Source organism: Ascaphus truei, chromosome 16, assembly GCF_040206685.1.
Source record: "Ascaphus truei isolate aAscTru1 chromosome 16, aAscTru1.hap1, whole genome shotgun sequence".
NCBI classification, from domain to species: Eukaryota; Metazoa; Chordata; class Amphibia; order Anura; family Ascaphidae; genus Ascaphus; species Ascaphus truei.
The window spans coordinates 37890613-37913550 of record NC_134498.1 but is presented as its reverse complement, the minus strand read 5'-3'; the positions used below and the strand labels follow the sequence as shown (position 1 = coordinate 37913550).

General features: G+C 39.6%; 1 long non-coding RNA gene across 1 annotated transcript in view; it reads right to left on the bottom strand.

Annotated features, from left to right (window-relative positions):
- Positions 1-1082: 1082 nt before the first annotated feature.
- The window catches only part of LOC142467486 (uncharacterized), a 56876-nt gene continuing 35020 nt past the window's right edge, over positions 1083-22938 (bottom strand). The window contains exon 4 of the long non-coding RNA XR_012788401.1: positions 1083-1246. This is a non-coding gene — a long non-coding RNA (uncharacterized LOC142467486). The remainder of the gene's footprint in view (positions 1247-22938) is intronic.

The window sequence follows — 22938 nt, the reverse complement described above, 5'->3', positions numbered from 1 at the left end:
AAAGGTTTAGGGTGGTCAAAGGGGGGGAAAAAACGATTTCATTTGACTGGAGAACGTGATTATTATTCCAGACTTGCACCGGGGGCTCACATGGCTTCCACACAATCTACTCTGCAGTAAACACCAAGCTCAAAAAGCCTGGTCCTTTCTTGTTTAGATGTTTCTTCTGTGTGTGGTAACTTTAGCTGAAGAGTAAAAGAAAGTGGAGAATATCTCAATCAGTGACGAGGCGACCTGTGACCTAGAGGGTGGTTTTATTGTGCTTCTCCTTTTGCGGGGGACACACAGTTTATTGACCCTTTCAGCGTGACTGCGCCCTGAGGGGAAAGCACAAGCCTCCAACTACTTGAAGATATGAGAGCCGAGCAAGTCTGCAGTCTCCGTATACCTACACTATCCACTGAGATCAGCAGTAACTTGGCACACGCTAATGCACTCAATGACTATGGCTTTAATCATTTTCTATGGCTCATACTCGTTAACTTCCATCACATCTATTAAGAAGCTGAGGTCCTTTACCACAGACTACAAAACTGGAGGAATATTGGTGTAAAACCAACATCTTCGTTATATCCAACTGGCACTTATATACAGCTGATTTTTGTACCAGTATTACACCAGTTTTGCATGAGGGGGACTTTGATATATAGACCCAGAATTATATATATATATATATATATATATATATATATATATATATATATATATATATATATATATACACACACACACACACACACACACACACACACATCTATCTATATATATTATAGTGCCTTAATTAAGATTATATTATTTGAAATACCAAATACAATCTAATATTATTCCTAAAACAATCAGAGATTTTGAAAATATTTCTGTTTCTACTCACTCTTCTGCACACATATTTATATATGTGTGTGTGTGTGTGTGTGTGTGTGTGTGTGTGTGTGTGTGTGTGTGTGTGTGTGTGTGTGTGTGTGTGTGTGTGTGTGTGTGTATAATAATATATATATATATATATATAAATATATATATATACCATTTTACATATCTATTCACAAGCACAATTATTTTGTAATTGCATAATTATTTCACACTCTTTCTTCATTACATGCTTGAATTGGGATTTTTGGACGTTGCAGTGATCAAAACAGTGTGTTTTGCCCAATTTAATCTTGATTTTAGCTTCGTCGCCCAAACGTACAAGGATGCTTTTCATTTGTCAATGTTGTCGGGTAGACATTTTCGATCTTCTTCCTTAGAGCTGAAATACATTCATTTAAAAATCCTGACAGTAAAAAATCAAGATCAGAATGCAAAAGATGTGAGCAACTGAAATATAATATATTTGTGTATGTAGTGTGTGTGTGTGTGTATGTATATATATATATATATATATATATATATATATATATATATATAGAGTCAACAAATGATTACCACATTGTCTGAGATCACAACAAGTATATTTTGTGCATTACGATTGATACATGTTACTATCTTTTACAGCTGTTCAAAGACTAACTGCATAACTTGCAAACACACATCAAAATAGCTACTTATGTTATATGTTCTGTTTACATGGATAAATATTTTTAATGTGTTAAAAAAAAGTGTGAAACAAAGATAAGCAATTTATTTATCTGTGTCCGTGTCTTCATTTATTTTTCACTAAACAATCAAAAAATGTGTTTGAGATTTACATTTGTAGTATACCAGGAAAACTATATATATATATATATATATATATTGTGATTTTAGCAGAATATTTTAAAATACCATCTATTAACCTAACTAATGACATTTACATTTTCTCTTCACATATTGCTTAACTATAAACAAAGTAATCTGGTGTAGGTAACAATTAATACCCGCAGCTCCTTAACTTAACTTTAGATGCAGAATAACAGATCTAAGGCTTTCTAAATTAAAACTTGGTAGAAACCCATTCCTAAACATCTCTATAAAAGAAATCATCATAGATAATGATCTCATCTTGTTATTGATGTTTACTTTCCTCAATTTGCATCCAATATTAAACAATAGTTGATTATGCTAGATTATGTTTGATGAAGGGGTTCTCCTTAAGGGGGTCTCTGTTGCAGTATTTTTTGTACACAAAGTGTGAGTTACTTGTGAATTATTTTATTACTAGGGCTAGATAGAAGTCGTGACAATATCTCATTCAAATTCACATTTATTGCAATGTTTTTCGGACTGAGGAAGGTTGCTGTCCATACAGACGTTGTTTGTCTTTGTTTAGGCACCAGTTGAAATCTTCCCAATTGTACTGTTCTACTATTCCTCCTCTAATGCATCAGATTCTAGGTATTTGATGTTTCATCTAAATGATGAAGTGTTGACTGGTTCATAAGACTTTTCTGTGTTCATTGACACCTTTTTTTGGTTATCAGTGTCTGGAAAGTGATTGACTCTGGACAAAGCAATTCAAAAATACAGCATGCTCTCGCCTCTTCAAAATCACGTCAAGTCAAATCATAATTCTTCAGTATCATACTTCATATTATCCACTCCATATGGGTGGTTTCTGGTCCAAAGTTACAGCGAGCCTCTCATACATGGGCAATCTCGTGGGCCCCATGAGTAATCAAGGTCTCCTTTGGACCATGTGGTAAGCCGCCTGTTTGTGCGCTTGAAAGCTTGAAATCCCAGAAGAAAAACAGACTCCAGCAAGTGAAGTACAGACTTGTTCTGGAGTCTTGGTTTTCGTGCCAGTAAAACCTATGCTGCTCTTTCATGGGTAGGGTACTTTTCTGGCTTCATTGTCGGGTAGAAAAAATTGATCCTATTCATGTTTCCCATTGTTAGGAAACCGTTAGCCAACCGAGTTTGTTCTTATTTGTACATCTCTGTTTATATGTACAGGCCACATAATACAACATTTCTAAGGCTATTTCTGTCATTAGGTATATCAATCAAAACCTTCACAGCAGTTTGCTCAAACAATTACATTTTGAGGACATTGTGGCTGTCACATTAAAAGCTTTTTTTCACCAATGTAACTTTTTATGACAAATTATAGATTCTTCCCAAATATTACTACAAATGCATGTATTCCCTCAAAGTTTAAAAACAGAGATAATGTTTACAATGATAATAAAATGTAATATTGTTTTATTACTTGGCTCACTGATACAAAACAATTCTAGCTCATAAGAGGCACAGAACCTCAGGAGTCAAACTGTATGGGAAAAAACCCATAATCTACATTAAGAAACTTTTGAAAAGCCATTTCAGGTTATAAATATTGTTATTAATTCCCATAATCTGTGTGAGAGATTTACATAACAAAGCTAGGTGATTAGATGAACAATATTAGTGTGTCAAATATTAACAGGGTATCAATTTAAATTATGCACTTAAAAGCGCCATAAAAACTAGCATATTATAATAATTGCATTTAAATGATTGTAGTTAGAAGGGTGCATAGAACAGTATAAATTATATAATCAATAAATCAACATTATGTTTTAGACACCATCTGCATAGATCATTTCTATGTTATATTATTTGTATTTTATGTCCAAGGTTGTTAATAGTCTGCATATCACCTTTCAATGCAAGCACGCAGACAATTAAAAAAAAAAAAATAGCAATTACATAGTAAAAAAGGATAAATGCCCCCAATATAAAAGTAGACATAGAAATAGTGAATTCCTCCTCCAAACAGCTTGCAAAGTTATTGCGTTATATCGCAGATATAACCGTAAGGGAAATCATTGGCTAAGTGCGGGGCACGGTATCATTTGATTCTATTAATAGCAAATGTAACAATATTTCTTACATGAACCATTTGGGCACGGGACTTATTTAGATTATGCTAAAAAGTTGTTTTTTTTTTTAAAACAACTTCTACACGTCCCAAGTTTTACTCTGTGGAGGATGTGTGCCTTCCTGTGGCAAAATTAGAGCAAATAAGAGGCAGCAGATTGATCAAGAAAACAATCCCGTAGGAAGCCGAGGAATTCTTTTATTTTGCACCTTTGGTGCATTTTATTTTGCAGCTGGGAGACTGATACGTATCCCCTGAATATGTACAAATACGTATTGTTAGTGTTCAGTGATATTTATTCCTAGTTCTACAGGGGCCGTTACCAAAGTTCTCCTGCTGCAAATCTGGGGCGAAAAAAACAACGCGAAACGTATTGAGGAAAAACATCCCCATTGAGAGCAGTGACGTGCCTTTGATAAATATGGTGCCGTGTTTTTGGCCACTTTTGAACCCGGGAAACGTTAATTAATTACTATAAACAGGTGTCTTCACATTTACGTTATTATTTCACCAAAGTCCCCCAACGGGGCAAAACTTGGGTAGAAACCAGTGCAAAAAACAGCACCCTACTTATCAAAGCGAAGAAGTCTTGTTCAAAAAGCCCCTGGCGTTCCCGTGGTAAAGCGGGTGGAACACTTTTGCTCCAGTTTTGAACCAGGAGACTTTAGTCAATTTAGTCACTTTTTCCCCTCTGTAAATGCTGAGAATACCCCCCCCCCCCCCCCCCCTTTGAGACTCTACTAAAGGAAACTAGAAAACTGTCATTGCTGGACCCCTGAGATCACAGCCGCTTTGGTAGTACTGTAGCTCAGGGGTGCTCAACTCCAGTCCTCAACACACCCCAACAGGTCAGGTTTTCAGGATATCCCAGCTTCAGCACAGGTGGCTCAATGAGTCCCTGCTTAAGCACATATGGCTCAATCAGTCCCTGCTTCAGCACAGGTGGCTCAATCAGAGGCTCACACCTGTGCTGAAGCTGGGATATCCTTAAATCCTGACCTGTTGGGAGGGTTTGAGGACCGGAGTTGAGCCCCCCTGCTGTAGGTAATGAACTTTTGTTAACCACTTCAAAGCTAAAGGGTCTCCCTTGAAGCCTGTTACTAGGCAGACTTTTCTGGAACTGGAAAATCTATTATACCATGATTAAGCAAAAATCTTACACTGGACTAAGTCTTTCTCTGTGTTTATTCATATCGTTAATGAGGGTCATCATTTTTGCTTAAACTAATCTTTGGGCTGACACTTTCTACACAAAAAAATTGTAGCCCTGGAGAAAGCAGAGCATGTTGCTGTTCTTGTTGGGCGCAAAATATATTTTACCATCAAACATGGAAAATACTGCGAGCTTATGTCAGCGGATAAAGAGAAATGTGGTATTATTTTAAAGAGAAATTTGCAATTCCGTTCCATTTTCTTTGTAAATAAAAATATCACTTCTTTGAACAATTTAAAGTCAACGAACGTGAGTCCTTGCTTAATAGATGCCCAAGTAAAAAGGCCTTAATTAGTTACAGGGCACATTGACATCGGCGGTCAATTAGTATTTGTCTGACTTTAATCCTGTTAGTCCTGTTATTATGTTGTTTAAAAGTAGCCCAGATCATAAAACCTATCCCTCATTCAACACCTAAGACACCCTGACCTTCGCCTTAACCTGCTGACCTCTTTAAAGAGATAGGGCGGCATATTAGAAACCAGGAAAGTACGTCTGATCGTTCTTTGCGTGCTGGTGCACTAGGCGTTTCCTCATCTATTTTCTTTGCTGACCAAAAAAAACATTTACTTGGCTTTACGTTAGCACTTTGTTTTTTCCTTGACATCCTAATTAAAGCAAAGTGTAATTTAGGAACATTTATACCAATCAGTAAGGATTCTTTTTCTCAGAAGTTCTTGTTTATTTGCAGTCTTCGACTGAGCCACCTGTGCTGAAGCAGGGATATCCTGAAAACCTGACCTGTTGGTGGCCCTTGAGGACTGCATTTGCCCACCTCATATCTACATGTTGTAAGCTTGGTGACCAAAAAAAGTAATTACATCAAAGTGTCACATGACAATTATTAGCTGCATCCTTCTCGGGTAGAGAATAAAACAGCACCATAGAATGTTCCATTTGACCTTCAGGAACAGTTACTTCAGAACACGCTAATGCAGAAAAACACATGTTTTTGACACGCAAAAATGAAATATAGAAGTGATACAAAACGTAATAATTAAACCCACACTATACTCTTTCATTTTCAAAGCAAGCATAACTTATTCCCCACCCCCCAAATATCCATCTCTTAAGATTAGCCAAAAGAAAGGATCATTACTCTAAAATGGATTCAAAAGTTCCACCCCACGTGGTCTTCCTGCAATTCAAAGAGGAATTTGTGGATTGAGTCAATTAGAAGATTAGTTTTCTAATCATATTTAATGCTAAATATTTAAATAACGCCGTGCCGCAGAAAAAATATGTAATTAGTGCCATTTTTGGGCAATTATTTAAAAAAAAATGAATGTTTTTTTTTCCTTTTATTTTGGCTGCATTTTAAAGAACGACACCGAAGAATAAAGCAAGCCGTGAAACGTTATTTTCTTGTACCATGCGGGCACTTTTCAAAGAATAGTGTGATATATTTTGGAAACGAAATCAAGCTGTGAAAGCTTGCGTGTCTCTCTCTCCACTAAACTAAGCTCTTGTCAGTCAAGCCGAGCCCCATCCAATCAGTGTGTCTCTTTCCTGAAAGCAGCTCGTCCTGCTGTGCTTTTATACCGCACATTGCAGCATGTTTTGATGCATTTCTGCTATCACTTTTAGGGCTGTGAATCAGGAGGGAACAATACTGCACACTGCCCTCCCAAGCGCCTACTTGCTCAAATATTGCTTGCGTTTTGCGGGCTTTTGACTTTTATGCACGGACATTGGTTTCGGACACTAACATCGAAGCAAATAAAATGGAAAAGACGCATATACGTTGCCTTTTTTGTTTTTGGATACCTTTAATTTAACATGTCACATTTACCTAGGTAGAGCTAGTCTTCGGACTCATGTCAACGATGACGATATGTCGATGACGATAGTTCATAACTCAGCATGGTGTTTCCATGTTTAAATAGACAAAAAAAAAAAGACCCAAAGCCATGACAATTGCCTAACCCAGGGGTAGCCAACTCCAGTCCTCAAGAGCTACCAGCAGGTCAGGTTTTCAGGATATCCCTGCTTCAGCACAGGTGACTCAATCAGTGGTTGAGCCACCTGTGCTGAAGCAGGGATATCCTGAAAACCTGACCTGCTGTTAGCTCTTGAAGACTGGAGTTGGCTACCCCTAGCCTAACCCCTTCACTGCCAGAGCAGGTGAAAACTTGCTCCTCAGGGTGGATGAATACCAACTTTTTGTGGGCCGCATCCCTCATTTGAGTGCGCGAGTGAAAATATTTCGTACTAGACAAGACTACGTGGGACAAATAAAAAGATGATTGGAACCCTCGATCAAATAAAAAAAATCCACTATTTTGTTTATCACATGCAGTGGGAAAGAATGTGTTTTTTTTTTAATGTCTTCCAACTTTGTTATACAAAATCACATCTCCAAAAAGGACTGAAGACCCCATTGAGGGTGAGGGGGGGGGGGCAGACGTGCCTGGTTTATCTTGCTCTTTGCTCTGTAGGTGACTGCTCAGCTTAACCTACAAACATGATGGAGCGACGGCCTTTCTATGGTCAAGGTTTTTACACGGAAGGTCAGTTTAGAATACCGGGTGACAAATAAACGCAACCAACCTTAACAGACAAAGCTGTGCGACCTATACAATTTCTAATGTTTGCACCAACGCGACCATATCAGTTTCAAGTCGTCTGAAACCTAACTACGGAGTATTTCTATAAACATCGAGTCTATATTTGACACCCGCATTATTTTGAACGGCCTATTTTCCCCGGCGCCTCTGCAGACACAGAGATATCTGAAAAGTAAAGTTAAATGGTACTTCTGTGAAAAATAATCCCTAAAATAATAGGTTCTATTGATCTTGGAAATTGCTTGCGGCCTCCTGCTACCAAGTTGTTATCGCTCTTCTTACATATTTGATCGCATCACTTGCTGTTTTGTGAGCATTTTGGTTTCTCTTCCAGGAGAAAAAAATAAATAAAAAATCTATTGGAGTGTGACTTCAGTGCCATAGGAGGTTTGCCAACAGCGATAACACGGAAGGAGACCTTCTCGCATGCACTGAACCTACAAACCTTACATTTGCTGAAGCAAAGAAGCTGCAACATAGCCCTGTGCATCCTGCTTCTCCTGGGCAGCACCTGAAAATGCACGCCTCCGCAAATTCATCAATCAGTCCGCAGTCACACAGCCATTCTCATTCGGACCGGACTCCCTCTGCTTGCGAAAACATAGAACAAAGGGTAAACATTGCTGCCCTGTGTCTCCCCTTTAAGTTGCCCGCATTCTGCTCCTGCAGGCTTCATCCAGTTTCTGCCTCAGGGGTCTAAACACATTTGAGGGCTCCTTGTAAGAAAGAAAAAAAAAAAACACAGGCCCTGTCCCTAAATCAACCCCTTCGTTTCCAGCGCCCAGCGAAGCCCATTTCTTTCAAAATACAATAATATACATTTCATTGTAAGACCCTTGCCCGCAATGGCAGGAATTTTGGCAGATCATAGAAAATGTAATGAGATCTTTTTTTTTTTGTTGGTGTGCTGCAGTATAACAGAAAAGGAAGGATCACTTTGGAAATCACAAGTAGAACTCTTAGCAAGCTAAGCCGGCAACACACAATGTTATTTTTTATTATTAAAGAGAGTATCTCACCTGTTACAAGACTCCTGTGTGCTTTCTCAATTGAGCCTCTCTTTTTTAGTTAGCTTTTTTTGTGATATGGAAATGCAATTTTTTGGGTTAGAAATGTAAGTATTGGCTTTAAATTGCAGCCAATATTAGTAAATGTTTATTCAAATGTATATGTATAAATGTTTATGCCAGAAATGCCTGCAAAGGTATGCAATGCGTACACTTTTGGTCAAGTGGGTAATTAGAACTTGTCATGCAGACTGTTTAACTATCCATTCCCCTTATCTTCACACTACTCCATATCCTGTCTGTGCTGGGGCACTCCACCAGTTAAAAAAGAAAGAAGCCTGATTGACAATCAAGGTGTCCTCCTCTGTTCGTGTGAAATTGGGCATCTCACTTAATCTCAGGCATCAACATTAGATTAGAAGCTCTTTAGGGAAGAGACTTGTGCCTATAAAAATCTATGTACAGTGATGCGCGCACTGTCAGCGCTATATAAAACAAAATGGTATTAGTATTGTTATTCAGCCACCAGTGAATAAATATGAGTGAATGTATTACAGTGTAGTCGGTTTGCAGATTCAGTACCTAGCACTGCTGCTAGATGTTCTAGCTAAACTCCTTTTGCTGAACTTAAAGAGTAGGACAAGTTTAATAAGAGATAGATAGATAGATAAATAGATAGATAGATAGATAGATCGATAGATAGATCGATAGATAGATAGATAGATAGATAGATAGATAGATAGATAGATAGATAGATAGATAGATAGATAGATAGATAGATAGATAGATAGATAGATGGGATAGATGGGATAGATAGATAGATAGATAGATAGATAGATAGATAGATAGATAGATAGATAGATAGATAGATAGATAGATAGATAGATAGATAGATAGATAGATAGATAGATAGATAGATAGATAGATAGATAGATGGGATAGATAGATAGATAGATAGATAGATAGATAGATAGATAGATAGATAGATAGATAGATAGATAGATAGATAGATAGATAGATGTTTATAACAGCAGTGTTTGTAACACTGAAATATTAGGTTTTCTGTGACTGACAAAATATGGCTGTGATTTAATATTGATTAATAATTGTATTGATGCATAATGACTCATTGGAGTCTATGTACTAAGTTAATTTATAAATGTTTATTGTGCGTCAACATTTTTGTGCTAAAAGGTGGTACTAACCTTCCTAAAATGTGCATCGTACGTATGAAGGTTGTTATGTGACTTCGTACATATGACGCATAGTTTGTCGTTTGAAATTAATTTTGACGCATTGCGTCATGTTAAATACTCGATTGATGCAATATAAAGGAAAACAAAATGAGGGGTATTTTTTTTATAACTACTGTTTGCAAATATAAATGATTCCTGTAATATTATTTAGAATAGCCATACTGTGAAAAGAATACATTTTGTATATCTATATATTAAAACATTTGTGTGGTGTCACATACATTTGTGGTTGATACAAAGCAACTTCGTTCTGCCCTAACAATATAAACATTCTAGGGCTTACACCAGGTTCCACTTGGTGGAAGATTTTGACGCAGGTTCCGCTTTTTGCGACGCACAGATACATTATTTTAGAGCATACCATTAACATCTGTGCACAAAGTGTATTCCATTTCTGTGCACCAAGATATTTGGCTAAAAACGCTTTCTGGTTCACATTGAAAATAATATGGTTGCTACATATTGCAGGTGCACACAAGCACAATCAATTTTAAGATTTCCGTGCGTCAGTTTTACACCCAAAATATAAACTTGAGATGTTTAGTAAAGAGGCCACCACGTGTATATTATGCATTAGAATTAACAAAAAAAAGCAAGGTGCGACCCTTTTGGTAAGCGAAAGCAGGAAATCAGTGTCTGAAAGTTAAGTATCACAGCATAAAGCATATGCGTGAAAGGCGTCATTTCAGGAGGTTAGAGTTCTCCTCGCTGCATTCATCCTGCAGAAGTGCAGATTTGTTGTAGGTGGGATACCTTTTAATGAACCAATATGTGAGTTAATGAAGGAGTTCGGAAGCACTCCATCCCATTATGTCGCCTATTATTTTGCCATGTGTATTACTGTTGTAAAGCGCTATCTACATGAATGGCGCTATACAAATAAAGGTGTACATACATACAAGGCGTAATTACTTTTTTTTCCCTATTGAAATGGCATACAATTACACATATACTTAAATGGGCTTTAATGGTGGGGGTAAAGGCTTTCAAGGAGTCTGCTTATTTAAAGTCCTATGTCCCAAAAACCATCTCTCTCCTCTCCCTATTTCTGCCATTTCTCCTTTTCTGCAGATCTGATGCTCAGCTTGTCACTCAGAAATCGTATGTGCCAATACAATAAATAAGTAAATAAATATTAAATTAAATAAACAACCCAGCTCGTCCTTTCAAATCAGGCCATATTCATTCTTTAACATTTTGATAGCAAATATGGTAATAGGGAAACTGCTAGGAGTATCGCAATTCATTACACAACCTATTGATGAATGGTATTTTACCGAGTAATGTAAATATTTAATTTAGAAATGTTTAACAGGGTAAAAGCTTTTGGGATTAAATATTAATTAACAAACTTTTATGTATGTATGTGTGTCTTTATTTATATAGCGCCATCTGTGTACATAGTGCTTCACGGTATAATAATGCAACACATAATAATATAACACATAATGGGAATACGCGATTCAGGCATAAAAGTAACATTAGGGAAAGGAGTCCCTGCCCCGAAGAGCTTACAATCTAAATGTATGGGGTGTAACCCACTGTTCACTTGCTGTGCCAACTCCATCAAATATCCTTATTTCCATTCACTTAGATGGTAAGCCCTCCGGGGCAGTGGGATTACCTTGCCTATTGTCTAAGCTCGTTTGTTGCATGTATTGTATTATAATTCCCTGCACTGTCTCTTATAAAGCGCTAATTACAGCTGTGGGTACAATATAAATAAAGATATACATACATTCCAAGTCATTTTTTCAAATGATAAAGCTGAAACTACAATGTTTCTTTCCATGTATGTTTGCAAGTATTTTTTTATTTTATTTTAGAAATAACATATCATGCATTCTGTTCATTAATATAGTAAAATGTAAAAAAAAAAAAAAAGCACATTAAATGGTTATTTTGGTTATTTTTTAAATCAAGCCACTGAAAGGTTTAACAATTCAACAGAGGGGGGATAAAGCACTGTGTGTGTTAATAAATTACTTTTAGCATCTACTACATTTTATTAGACACCTTTTATATCATGAACATTTGCCTTTTCACCTTGGAATTATAACCACGCACGTCATATAAAAATGCAATACTAGCATTTAGATAAATGGATAAGTAACTATTGTCTCCATGTACTAGATCCACTAGGATATACAAACAGCGTTCAATTGGGATTTCACATTATAAATCACCATTAAAAAAAAGTATATCATTTTTTCTTACTTGGCTGATACATTTAGCAAGGTGAGGTGACAAACTATTTTTTTTACTCCTTAGAAAGTGATACATTTATTAAACAGAGGGGACTGGGAAATCCCCCCGAGATGTGTCTGTATTATAGAGATTTTCCTGATTTTGTAACATTCTGAATATACATCAATTATATACCTGCAACCTGCTGTTGATATAGCCTACTGGCATTCATATAATGTAAGGTATATGCTTTAAGTTATATCTTAAAAAGACATTGCTGCTAAATTGAATTATACATTTGCTTATTTAAAAAAAAAAAAATGAATGCATGGACTAGAAAAATTGTTGTCATTTGTGATATGTTCTAGGGACTATCATGAGAGTTTTGCAGTGTATACAGCAGGTGTGCTCAACTCCAGTCCCCAATCCCCGCCCAACAGGTCAGGTTTTCAGGATATCCGTGCTTCAGCACAGGTGGCTCAATCAGTCCCTGCTTCAGCACAGGTGGCTCAGTCGGTGGCTCAGTCGACTGAGCCTCTGATTGAACCACATGTGCTGAAGCTGGGATATCCTGAAAACCTGACCTGTTTAGGAGGCTTGAGGACTGGAGTTGAGCACCCCTGTTATATAGGACGGTGCTTTCCTAATCAAAAAGGTTCAGAACGCTTTGTCTTGTCATCCAGTATATACAAATTGGGAAGAAAAAAAGAACAATATTTGAAACTGTAATTGTTACATCCATTGCTTGAAAGTCAGTCAAATACACACAAATATAACTCTTCAATTTGTTTCAAAAGTAGCAAAACAACAATTAATCAAATTTAATTGCAATAAATACGAGTGCATGTGAGGGGGCGCTTGCGTTCTGTTTCAGGACTCTTTCGGATGCAGAATCCAAATAGCAATATTTTACATTGATATATTTGGTTAACTTTTCCTTTATGGCAAAAAACAGAATACAAATTATAGGACAGTTAGTGAAACAAAAATCAGTTTAATTGTTACTCACTAAAGGATCCCTTCTAACTCGCTGCTTATTAAATTCATAAGGTTTTCACCAGAAATATTTTGAATCCACTTTAATGTTTTCGATATCCCCGTTCTCAAACAAAATTGCAATTTATCGGATATTTTACGCGGAAGGCGAATAATAATTTCAACACATGAATACAGTATAACATACAATAGCACCAATATCAAAACCGGAAAAAACACCCCCTGCCTAATATCTACTGTAAAAGCTTGACACAATTCTTTTAAAGCAATCTGTGCTATTAGTGCATTTTTTTAATTGTATTTTTATCTTATTGTGCCGTTTACAACGCATAAAATACTACAAATAAGAACCGCAATATATTATTTGAAAAGGTAAAAAATTGATTTTTTACATTACAAATTGTGCTTGTTTATAATGTTTTAATAACTGGATTTTTTACATTTCTTTTTTTTAACCTTCCATTCCCTGCTACTGTACGTCACAGATGGGCCATGTCCCTTGGATTTAAAACACGGCAAGAGGGGGCCTGCAACATGTCTCAGAATCAGCAGCAATAATGTGAATATGGAATCACAGTTTAAATTTATGTCGAAAATGAAAGGCAGGGGAGGACATTTACTCACACCCAGACCTCCCCCTCCCACCCGCTACTCAGCGCCCACAATGTACCCAGCACTTTACATAAGAGACGGTATAGTACAGGAAATTATATGACAATAAGTGCAACAAACAAGATCAGACAATGTGTAAGGAAATAACTGCCCCGGAGAGCTTACAATCTAAGTTGTTGACAGTAGGACTGTGTGACTTTGCCAGCATGCGCTTTTATTAAACTTTTTATATAGCGCCCACAATGTATACAATGCTTTATTTACTAAAGAGGCAGTCCTCGGTTATCCACCGGAATCCGTTCCTGAAGTAGCGTTGGATAGTGAAACCGGTGTAAAGTGAGTCCCATGTTAATCAGTGGCGGTGAGCGTTGGATAACGCATTCAGGTGTCGAAAAACGGCCCCTAGGGTTGCATTGTAAAGTGTTGGATATGCCATTCGTTGTAAAGGGAAACGTTGGATAACGAGGACTACCTGTACAGGGAATTATAATACAATAAGTGCAACAAACAAGGTCAGACAACAGGTAAGGAAATTCCTGCCCCGCAGAGCTTATAATCTAAATTGACTGTAGGACTATGTGTCTGTGCCAGTATGTGCTTTTATTAAAAATTTCCAGTAGGATTTTATGCTGCCATCCCGATAAAATAAAATACCTGTCAACAGTTAAAAAAAAAATAGAAATACATTTCTTGCAGATTACAACGTTTCCCGTTGCTAAGAGAAAACAAGTGATTTGATTGTTTAGCTATGCAAATCTGTTTCAAGGTGTATTTTATCTAAACATAGGTTGTATCACAAATATATCATATTTACCTATATATTTATGTAGCTTACTCTACAAGAAAAAAACACATTGCTGTAATAAACAGTGCTATAACACACTATCTTCTGTGATGTTCAAATCACGACGATGTTTTACATCTTCACATGGCGATGATATATAAATATTTGTTCTTTGCAGTAGGGTGAAAGTGCTGCATTCCATGTCCAGTTTTGCCTCATTTACAAGGGATTCGAACAATAAGCAAATCAAGAAAGCATCAACTTTGCAGAAAGGCAACAATGTGTGTTATGTTAAATATTATTAACTAAGCCACGTGAACTTTTGGACACGGATCCTTTTTTCACGATTGTCTTTGCTCTAGTTTTGATGTAACTACATCAACCATCTCAGCGTTAGAAAGGTAGGGTGGCTGTGAATAGGGGGTCCCCGTGTATTGTGGAGCTTTACTTTGTTCTCTTCTAATTATGCAGGCATACCCTTTCCTTGTACAGTACAGAACTAATAAACAGCACAAGGATTATCCACGAAAACATTTAATTACTTTAGCAGTTTTGCACCAAGGTTAACGTTGATATATTGCACACCGACTGTCAGTGCAATTAACAACCCAACACCTCTTACTTATTACAATGTGTGCCTGGTCATTGGTTCTCTTTTCTCCCCCTGCACAGTCCACAATTAAACAGGTTTATGCTGAGTAAAATATCACTTTGCATAGATGTGTATGTATGCATATCTTTATATAGCACACACAGCTGTACTTAGCGCTTTACAAGAGAGACAATACAGTACAGGGAATTACAGTAGGATAAGTGCAACAAATAAGATCAGACAATAGGAAAGGCAATCCCTGCCCTGGAGAGCTTACAATCTAAGTGGTATGATGGGAAACTTAGAGACAGCAGGTGAGGGAATAAGTGCAGTAGATGGCAGTCATTGGTAGAAGTGACTGTGGGTGTGTCACAACAGCCATGAGACTAGACATTTAAGAGGTGAGTTTTAAGGTTTGTCTTGAAGGTGGGGAGAGAGGGTGTTTGGTGTATTCTTAAGGCTCGATTATACCAGATACCGCGGCAGCGCGATCCGGTGATGTCACCCTGTGCTGCCGCTGAACGGAACCTTGATCATACAGGGGAGACAGGAGAGAAGAGATGCATAGGAGGCGTGGTGAAGGCGTCGCCGTGAGCGGTTCGCCCTCATTGGCTGAACCGCTCATTTGACGCGGCCGTCGCCTGCCAAAAACTATTTGGAAAATCTCTTCAGGAGACGGCCACCCTGCAGTCTGCGATTTCAGCAATTTGATTTCCAGCCGCGCTGCACCGCGCCACGTGATGCCGCCGGCGATTTCTAGTACAATCACGGCCATAGTGTGAGGGAGATGCACAGGTAAGGGGCAGTGAGGGAAAAAGTTTTAAGGTGAGAGAGAGCAGTAGAGGTGAAATGGGTGGAAAAAGACCGTTTTGGGTACAACGCAGGAGACGAACAGGGGCGGATATTAAATGGATTTATTTCAGTGGGCTCTAGTAGTGTTTGCTGGATTGTGCTCAGTGATCAGGATACTACTTTGCTGAAGGCGTTGTTAGTATGAATGTATTTTTTCACATTAAGGCTATGTCCCCAGTAAATGCTGCAGCGCACGCACGAGCAAGAACCGCCCCTCAATGGGGCTGGGTCCACTAGGTACCTTGGCGGGCATTTGGCAGCCACGCTCTACGACGCGTTTTTGCTACGACAACAAAATTGTATTTACAACTTGTGACGGAGGGGTGGCAACGCCCCCGCCGGCTGTTCAGCCAATGAGGGCAAACCAGCCACGTGCAAATCCTCCGCCACACCCCCCCCCCCCATCGCAATCTCCTGCATCTCACCACAGACCACAGATCGCGGTTTCCACGTGCCGCCCCTCCGCCGGGCGCGAGTGCTACAGTATAGACTGGGACTGCGGCGTTATAATGTAATTTTATTTTTAGCTGTGTTATTTTTCTTATCACATATCACTCATGATAACAAAGTTAAGCTGACTTCATAGTAGCGCTGAATCTTACAACCCAAAGGTTGTCAAAATAGGAAGAGAGAGGCTGTATGACATCATGGATCTAGAAGTGGAATTCATGGTGGGTGCCTAAAATATGTTGAAAACAGATAATACGGCTTAGGATCTATGGCAGGGGCGGCCAACTCCAGTCCTCAAGGTCCACCAACAGGTCAGGTTTTCAGGATAACTCTGCTTCAGCACAGTTGGTGCAATCAGTGGCTAAGCCACCTGTGCTGAAGCAGGGCTATCCTGAAAACCTGACCTGTTGGTGCCGCTTGAGAACTGGAGTTGGCCGCCCGTGATCTATGGAATGCAAAAGCCCATTTTGCGGTAAAATTCACCCGCAGAGAAGAATGAGAAAATGTAGTTCTTTGCATCTTCCATCAAACTATTTTGTTCTGCGTGTGTCATCGCAAGATTTGGGGAGTAGGTACAGTATAGAAGGATCCACGGAGTAGTTACCTGACATACATATTATTTTGGGATAATGCATTTTTTCCCTTTCCTTAGCTTCAAATATTCATCTGAGCTGCCATAAACATCCCTGGCTAATTGTGTCCATCAAACGTAAGAAACTTACACAACGTTTCTTGTTTCTAATATCTGACACAGATGCTAAATGTTTTACTTCCCCGGGTGACTAACATTACTTTGCCCTAATCCAGGTAGGCGTCAGCCATGAATTGCAATCCCTATTCCCCATTTGAAGTCAGAACACAGAATGGACCCGTAGAAAGATCTTACACAATCAGTAACTGAACTGGTACTACCCAACATTTGTATACAGGCATACCCCGCATTAACGTACGCAATGGGACCGGAGCATGTATGTAAAGCGAAAATGTACTTAAAGTGAAACACTACCTTTTCCCACTTATCGATGCACGTACTGTACGGCAATCCTCATATACGTGCATAACTGATGTAAATAACGCATTTGTAACAGGCTCTATAGTCTCCCCGCTTGCACACAGCTTCGGTACAGGTAGGGAGCCGGTATTGCTGTTCAGGACGTGCTGACAGGCGCATGCGCGAGCTGCCGTTTGTTTATTGGGTGATTTGTCCTTACTCGTGAGTGTACTTAAAAGTGAGTGTCCTTAAACCGGGGTATGCCTGTATTTGTGCAGACCCAATAATTGAGCCGTAAAATGCAAGAACTGCTAGATGACTTAAGCCAGGGGTGAACAACGATTTGGCGCTGCGCCCCCCTGCCACCGCTCGTCCCGTGCTCACGCCCTCCCCCTGCCTTCCTAGAGCGTGAAATGACGCTAGGGTCACGTGACGTGACCTCTTCTGAGCCAAGGTAGGATAGAGTACAGAGGCCTCGCGCTGTCCCTCGCGCTGTCCCTCGTCTCTGTATGCGCCACACGCCCCCAAAAAATCTTGCGCCCCCCAGTTTGCGCACCCCTGACTTAAACGATGTTGCAATAGGTGTAGCTAGCACCAACGTAGTCATTCATGAAATTAATAGGTACATTGTTTCAAATATGTTTTTACATACAAACATGTAGTCATCTGTGCTGAAGCAAGGACTGGCTCAGCCACCTGTGCTGAAGCATGGATATCCTGAAAACCTGACCTGTTTGGGGGGGCTTGAGACGACTGAAGTTGAGCACCCCTGATATAGGGCATATACTTGGCATTAGCATAATAAATACAAATTATTTGTCTGCACGTTTCCTCAGCATTTCAGTCTACAAGTGTAATCTTTATTTAACATATAAATAAATTATTTTGGATCCTTGTGCTAGTGATGTCTTTAGACAGCTTTCTCCAATTGCAGACATCCTGCATCAATATTTAACAGAGATCTGCAGCAGGAAATGATACATATATGTATATAATTCACCAGAGAACATGAATCATTTTGTATTTTAGAAGCAGTGATTAATCCACAATTTCTCCTAAGGAAATCAACTACTTTCAGTGCAGGTAGTTTTGAGATTTTCAGGAGGTGAAAATTTACCAGAAATGTACATTTTTACCAAAGAATCACCAGAGGCTACCAAAACTTCAGGTTAAAAAATAGCCTGTGACTACCAGACATGCTTTGGGCACACTGACCTCCAGGCATGCTTTGGGCACACTGACCTCCAGGCATGCTTTGGGCACACAACACCACAGACTGATTAGTCTAGTCACCATGACGTGAGTCCCTTCAGTTTATGGTTCCTTTTCTTCAAATGATACAGACAGTCCAAGCTCCCTTGCGGTACAGAAACCAGAAAGTGTATATATATATATATATATATACACATACATACATACATACATACATAACAACAATACACAGCTCATACACAGCTCAACCGTACTCATACAGCAATCTAGGTATACATGCATAACTTCAGCAGATATGTATGTGTGTATATATGTGTAAGTGCGTATGTATGTTTGTTGTGCATGCATGAAGGTGGGCAGTCACTTAGGGAAGTGTGAATGTGTCGGAGTTTGTTTTTATCACGATTTTTGCATATTCACAAAAGTTCTCGCACACCTTAACACTCCAGTGGAGTTCACATTTTCACTGGCGAAATGTATATATTTTGTGAAACTAAATCACAACATTAAAGTTCCTCACAATTTATACAGATTATTAGACAGGAGATGGGAGGGGGTTATGGAACCAATAATCATGAGGCAAATAAATGTAAGACCACTGTGCTTGACTCCCCCCAGGAGGAGGACTAAAAGAAATGTAGACTGTTAAGAGCATGTACAGTAAATGAAGACTGCCATAGCATGCACCTAACTTTTTTTGTCATGTTACAAGCCTCCCTATTTTCTGCTCTTAGCATATTTCTATTATACATCAAAAGTCTTGATATTTAATAAATCAATCAAGCTGTTTTCACTTTTACAACACACTGAACAGAAATAAAAGAAACATTTCGGATACTCATCCTTTGTTGCAAGACTGTATAACTTAATTTAGAGCGCACACTGGACACATTCTAGACAACCACACTTAACGTGTAAGAAGATGCTTTTGATCTTGATACAGCAATCTCTTTCTTATTCTGCTACATACAGTAAGGTGGTTTGAGGGCTATTTACCTGCGGCAAAGTGTTTTTTTTTTCTTCTCTTTTTTTAATGTCTACAAGAGAAACAGTCTCATTCACCAACACTCCAGTTCAGTGTACAGTTGAAATAAGCGGTGTTACAAAATGAAACACTACTGTGGTTTAAGGAACGTGAATTTAGAAAATGATGATTATTTATATTTTGGGGAAGAAAGAAGATGGCAATTCAGTGGTCTTGGCAAAAAAAATGTTTTAGTAGTGCACAAGTACAACGATCAACGTTTCGGTCCTGGTGTGGACCTTTACCTTGACAAAAGGTCCACAACAGGCCCGAAAGGTTGATCCTTGTACGTTTGCACTACTAAAACATGGTTTGCCATGACTACCGAATTTCCATCTTCTTTCTTCCCAGGATTTGCTATACCGCATCTCGCTGGGGTTTCTGCACACCCGTGGCTGCTCTTTACCGTAATTGTGAGTGCACCTACCCTCTCCTTTATTTATATTTTTGACCAGTGCTATTTTTTTTCAGATGCTTCGTCAGCAATATCAATGTGCTCTTGATTAAGGTTGTTAAGTTGCCAATGGAGATAAGTTAGCTCAGAAAAATAGATAGATTCATAACGCCCCATCACCTTGCAGTACAGAGTATTCTCTTCCAGGACATCGATGGGGATGATGCTCCAGAGCATGTGGAGATTAGTTCAGCTCTATCAAACTCTTCTATGTTTCAGGAGATGGTTTTCTCCTGGTTCCCCAGGATGAGAGGTAATTTATATTGCCATTGGGTATCATAGTTTCGTTTGCTCTTGTCATTGCATCTACCAGATATTGATTAGTTATTACTCTTTCTTCTCTATCTTTGCTAGTATCCCACAGTTTCGTGCAGCAAGGTCAAAATGTTGCATACTGTATAAGTGTATGACGCTAACAAAATGCTGGTTGTATTTTCACGGTAGCTGATACAACCCTTTGTTGAACTGTCACATGTTGTTGTTCCTTGTTGCTGTGGACATTCCCACATTGCATATTAAATACATGCAATAAGATTTACCTTTCTTGCTTCATTTCTGTCATTTTCTCAGCCACTTGTAAGACTGCAATCTTTATTTTAAAGTGTTAGAAGTTTGCAAGCATTCTTAAGGGCTTACAATGAACAGTTCTACCATACACCTACAACCCACCACCGTTGGTTGATAAGACGGTTTGGTTGGAGTTCCACACTTTGGTTGAGGGCATCAAACATTATTGAATTGTTAGAGCGCTTTTACCTCTCAATAATTATAGAAAAATCAAACCTAAGTTATTAACCAGATGCCGAACGCATAGTAGTCAACTAACAAATGTGGAGAAATACCAAAACCGACCCTATAATCTATTGACTTTAACCCATCAGAATGACATAGAAGATCCCAACACAACGGGTTCCATGGAAAAAAACAAAAACATTTCTTAATGATGAATAGTTGACTTCTTCATATGAATGGGAGTAAAGCTTAGCCCCCTTTTGTGGACCTGGGCCTTAAATAGTTGAAAGCCACTGTAATTAACAGTGGAATATATTTATAATACTTCAACAACCCATCTCAAAATATGGGGTAACGAAATACCCACATCCCTATATGTACAAATTTGGTAAGGACTTTCGTCCCAAAAGATATCTCAGGACAAAAGGTGGAGATTATCAAGAGATGCACCATTACTACTCCTATATAAAATCTTTGTGGTCACTGTATCCAGGGTGTGTCCATATGCCTTTCTCATGAGTATTTTATTGTTTTTCTTGCCTCACTTAGGCCCCAATTTATTACAACACCAATGGTCCTTAAGGTGCTTTGTAGCTTAGAAACATTTAGTAAATCAGGGGCCTAGTGTCAATTTCAACTGTTTCAATGCCCATAACGCTAAAGATGTATTGAACCAGTAGAATAACATCCTCTTTTGTTCCTATAATACTATTGCACTTATACATCTTGTTCCGGATGTCTGAATGGCATTTCCCATGTGGAGTGACCCAAAGGGGCATTTTTTAATATACGAATGTAAATATGCAAAATATATCAAATATACTTTATATAACCCCGGTGTGTGTGTGTGTGTGTGTGTGTGTGTGTGTGTGTGTGTGTGTGTGTGTGTGTGTGTGTGTGTGTGTGTGTGTGTGTGTGTGTGTGAGCTTACACACTGTCACACTGTCCCTTGGAAGGTTCCTCTCCAATGTGACTGTGATTGACATGAGAAGCAGACAATAATAAACGCTGTCGAAGAGGAGGGACTATGTAGGAGAGAAGCCTTTAAGAAAAAGAAAGGAAGCCATGTTAGATTAGATCTGCGCGGACCTGAGCACAGGAGGTTCGTTCAAGGTCTGCAGAGAGAGTGCACGTGGGGACAGGAGCTGAGTCTTACAGTTCCAGAGTGGAAAAGAGATCACACGCCGCTGGAGGGGACCCACAATGGCTATAAAGACACAGTGGTACAGAAGCACCTTTTAGAAGAACAGGTCTGAAACAGGTTCAGTACAACACGAGCTCCCACAGTGTGCTGGCACACTTTCCCAGTTGTACGCTCAGACATTGACACGGTTACAGAAGTAACTGTACTTACTTACAGAAGTACTGTACTTAGAACTGTACTTACTTACAGAAGTAAGACCTTCTATGTGTGTGACTCCGAGAACGGACAGAGTCTCCTCTAAGGCCTCTGTCCCGCTGCGCTCGTTGGCGCGGGCGGCCACACGCGAGTTCCCCACCAGCAGGGCAATCCTCCCGAGCCGGTCCCGGTCCCCCCTGGCGGCACAGCGCACTACACGCTGTGGCGCGTCAGCCGCTATGGGACACAATAAAATGGTGTTCCCTAGCATTGACGCGTCACGTGGTGTGGCTGTAAGCCAATGGGGAGGGGAGGCTTCGGGAGGAGGAGAGGCTTCGGGGAGCGGGGAGGAGTGTGGAGTGACAGCAGCGTGAGTGCCTGTTTGTGTGTGTGTCTGAGTGCGTGCGTGCCTGTCTGTGTGTGTATGTGCCTGAGTGCCTGCCTCTGTCTGTGTGTGTGTGTGTGTATGTGTGTGCCTGAGTGCGTGAGTGCCTGCCTCTGTCTGTCTGTGTGTGTGTGTGTGTGTGTGTATGAGTGCCTGCGTGTGTGTGTGTGTATGAGTGCCTGCGTGTGTGTGTGTGTGTGCCTGCGTGTGTGTGTGTGTGTGCCTGCGTGTGTGTGTGTGTGTGTGTGTGCCTGCGTGTGTGTGTTGCTTACCTTCAATCAGCAGCTCCAGCCCGAGCCGTGGAGGGAAGGGGGGGGGGAGAGTAGCGGGTCCCTCCGCTCAAGCCACGCCCCCCCCTGTCAATCCTCCCACTCCCGCCCACCTCCCGCTCCCTACAGACCGCATATCGCGGTCTGTGTATGTCAGCGCCCCGCCTGTCTGCAGTGCGGGCGCGCTGACTCTGGGAGCGGGGCCTTAGCCTTAAGCATCTAGAGCTACTATGAGAAATAT